The sequence below is a fragment of the Arachis duranensis genome, chromosome 10 (assembly GCF_000817695.3).
Source record: "Arachis duranensis cultivar V14167 chromosome 10, aradu.V14167.gnm2.J7QH, whole genome shotgun sequence".
Classification (NCBI taxonomy): domain Eukaryota; kingdom Viridiplantae; phylum Streptophyta; class Magnoliopsida; order Fabales; family Fabaceae; genus Arachis; species Arachis duranensis.
Window position 1 is genome coordinate 96,158,582 of NC_029781.3, and position 3,664 is coordinate 96,162,245.

A 3,664-nucleotide genomic window follows, 5' to 3' on the forward strand; every position below is an offset into this window, starting at 1 on the left:
AGAACCTATCTTCACATAAAGGTTTAGTGAATATATCAGCAAGTTGTTCTTCGAATTTCACAAATTGAATATCAATAGTACCCTTTTGCATATGTTCTCTAATAAAATGATATCTAACTTCGATGTGCTTAGTTCTAGAGTGCAGAACAGGATTTTTACAGATGTTTATTGCACTCATATTATCACAAAATAAAAGTATGCTATTGATTTTCAATTTATAATCCTCTAACTGAGTTTTTAACCAAATTAATTGAGAACAACAAGCAGAGGTAGATATATTCAGCTTCAGCTGTGGATAGAGCAACTGTGGCTTGCTTCTTGCTTGACCACATATTTAGTGAGCTTCCAAGGAAGCAAAACATTTCGGATGTGCTCCTTCAATCCACCCGATCTCCCGCATAATCTGCATCACAAAACCCTACTGCACAAAAATCATTAGATCTAGGATACCATAAGCCAAATCACAAGTTCCCTTAATGTATCTAATGATTCTTTTGACAGCCGAAAGATGAGATTCTTTTGGGTGAGATTGAAACCTAGAACATACACCCACACTTTGAACAATATCTGGCCTAGAGGAAGGAAGATACATAAGTTAGCCTATCATTTCTCTATACCGTGTTTCATCCGCATCTTTGCCATTATCATTTTTTCAAGTTTAGTATGTGGATGCATAGGTGTTCCCATTGGTTTAGAATTTTCAAGGCCAAATTTTCTGATTAATTCTTTTGCATATTTTTCTTGGTGAATAAAAATGCCACTAGGAGTTTGTTTAATTTAGAGACCAAGAAAGAATGTTAATTTTCCCATTAAACTAATTTCAAACTCACTAGTCATAAGTTTTCCAAACTCTTCACACAAGGTTTCATTGGCCGATCCAAACATCATATCATCCACATAAGCTTGAACAAGCAAAATGTCATTATTAGATTCTTTTATAAACAAAGTAGTATTGGTGGTATCCCTTTGAAATTTATTTTCCAACAAGAAGGCACTAAGTCTTTCATACCAAGCTCTTGGAGCTTGCCTAAGGCCATAAAGAGCCTTTAAAAGTTTATAAACATGATTTAGAAAATCTTTATTTTCAAAATCAGGGGTTGTGCCACAAATAATTCTCTATCTATAAAGTCATTAAGAAAATCATATTTGACATCCATTTGGAACATTTTGAACCCCTTGTGGGCAGCATAGGTAAGAAGCAACCTAATTGCTTCCATTCTTGCTACCGGGGCAAAAGACTCATCAAAATCAATACCTCCCTCTTGATCGTAACCTTGGGCCACTAATCTAGCCTTGTTACGAACAATACTACCATCCTCACCGAATTTATTTTTAAAGATCCACTTACTACCGGTTACCTTCTTACCATTAGGATTAGGTACAAGTGTCCAAACCTCATTATTTTCAAATTGAGCTAGCTCTTCTTCATAGAGCTTACTTGACATTGAGAGGCTCCAATTGGGATAAGAGAGTAACATTGCTTTGATCAACTTGCTTCTTTATTGAGGATCTATTAGTTACGCCTTGGGAAGGATCACCAATGATAAAATCATGGGAGTAACCCTTCAAAAACTTCCATTCTCTTGGCCTTTGAGGTAAGGTTCTGCCTTGATGAGTTTCAACAGTCTGTTCTGTTCTGGTTTCTCTAGCTTGTTCAGGAGACAAAACTGAAATATCTCCTCCATCCTGATGAGACATTTCTAGACAGATAGGTTCTTCACTTGGGACAGTTTTGGGATTTTCTTGACTTGATTGATGGTTCATATCAGCTTCACTTCCTGCATCATCATCTAAAAGGGCACTGAAAATTGAATTAGTATCACAAAAGGACACATGTATGGGTTTCTCAATTGTTCTATGTTCCTTGAGGTAAATTCTAAATGCTTTGCTAGTGGTGGAGTATCCAACAAACATTCCTTCATAGGATTTTGGATCAAATTTTTCAAGATTTTTTTTATTGTTAAGTACAAAGCATTTGCATCCAAAAATGTGGAAATACTTAAGATTAGGTGGGGTTCTGTTCGGTAAGTCAGGTACCGGATGGTTCGGAGTGGTCCTCGTGTGGATAGCTGGGGCGTGATCTGGAATGGGCCGTGAGGACGAGATAGGGAACCAACGTTCCGAGCTCTCGACGAAGAGGGGAGTGTTACCTGCAATGACTCTCCGACGCTCAAGTCAGTCGAATGTGCAGGCGAAAAAGAGGGTAAGGCAGTGTGTGACGTACCTTGGGGGAGGGATAGGTCCCTCCCCATTTATACCATGTCAGAGGTGGGCCCCGCAAAGACAAGCCCACCTTCCTCGAAGCTTCCTCGCACAGCTGTAGCAGAGAGCTGTCAAGGACGCGTGTCCGGGTCACAAAGTGAGCCAAATGTGCCCTACCGTTCAGGTCGGGTCATCCGTGGGTCGGGTTGACCCGCGAGTGATTTGGGTCAGGCCGTAACAGTGCCCCCAACGTGTAGGCAATAGCCGCACGGGCTGTTGGTGGCGTGTTATCCCTTCTCGTTCGTTATCGCCAGGTCGGTCGTCCGTGGAGGGAACACGCCTCTTGTGTGCGTGCCCGTTCGTTGTTGGGACGATCATCCGTCGCCTCGTTCCTCGCGCAGAATATTAAATGTTCATAATGGGTTGAGAAACCCTACGTGCAAAGACCAATTTACCCTTGGCCTTTTTGCGCTCCTTTGAGGAGCAATTTTAAAACCATTTTGCATTCGCTTCTATTTCTAACGTTTGATTATCTCCATCCCCCTCATTGGATCATCTCCCTCTTCTTGATTCCCAGATTTCCCAGAGGGCTATTCTTGCTTCCTTGTGCATCTGCTTCTCTTCTTCCTTCCTTGATATTTTAAAACTAATCCAAGTAAACATTTGGTTTTCTGTTTTTGCCTCGCATTTGTTTTAGCTCCTGCTACTGCCTCTTATCGCATGCATGTTGTTTGCTTGATCTTCTTTAGTGTTGAGTAGGTGTATTATTAGGGGGGTTGCCATTCCAGGGTAGGTTTTCATCGGGGTTTGTCTTTAGGCATGCTTAGTTTGAGTTGTAGAATAGGTTAAGTATAGTTTCTGGGTTTTTTTGAGCTCTCAACCTCATAGACTAATCGAGTGGTGCCCCCACTGTAGGTATGCCTCGTGTTGTCGTCCGGGCTTCTACCTCAGACACGGGTTATGACCCGTATGCTTGGGTGGTTTTCGACCTCAGGAACTCCCCAAATCAGATGGGTGAGGAGGAGCTCACCGAGTTCCGTCAGGCTGAGTACCTATGTGGGGGTACTGACGAGGAGGCCAATTATGACATCTACGTTCCTGCTCCTCATGAGCGGTTATACGAGCTCAACTTCCATGCCCCCCGGGTTGCCGATTGGATTTGGTTCTAAAAAGCCATGTTCACCCAAGTGGGGGTTCGCATCCCCTTCTCTGCCTTTCAAATGGGGTTTCTTAGTCGGATCTCCATGGCGCTGTCATAGCTGCATCTGAACAGTTGGGCTTCAATCCGCTGTTTCGAGATGGTATGCGAGTATTTGGAGCTGCCGGTGTCCGTCAACATCTTCCTTTTCTTCTTTAACCTTACGAACCCTTCCAAGGAAAGGAAGGCGAGGAAGGGGTTTATGTCGTTCCGATCTGCCCAGGGGCAGAGGATATTCGGCTTGTTCGAGGACTCTTACCATGG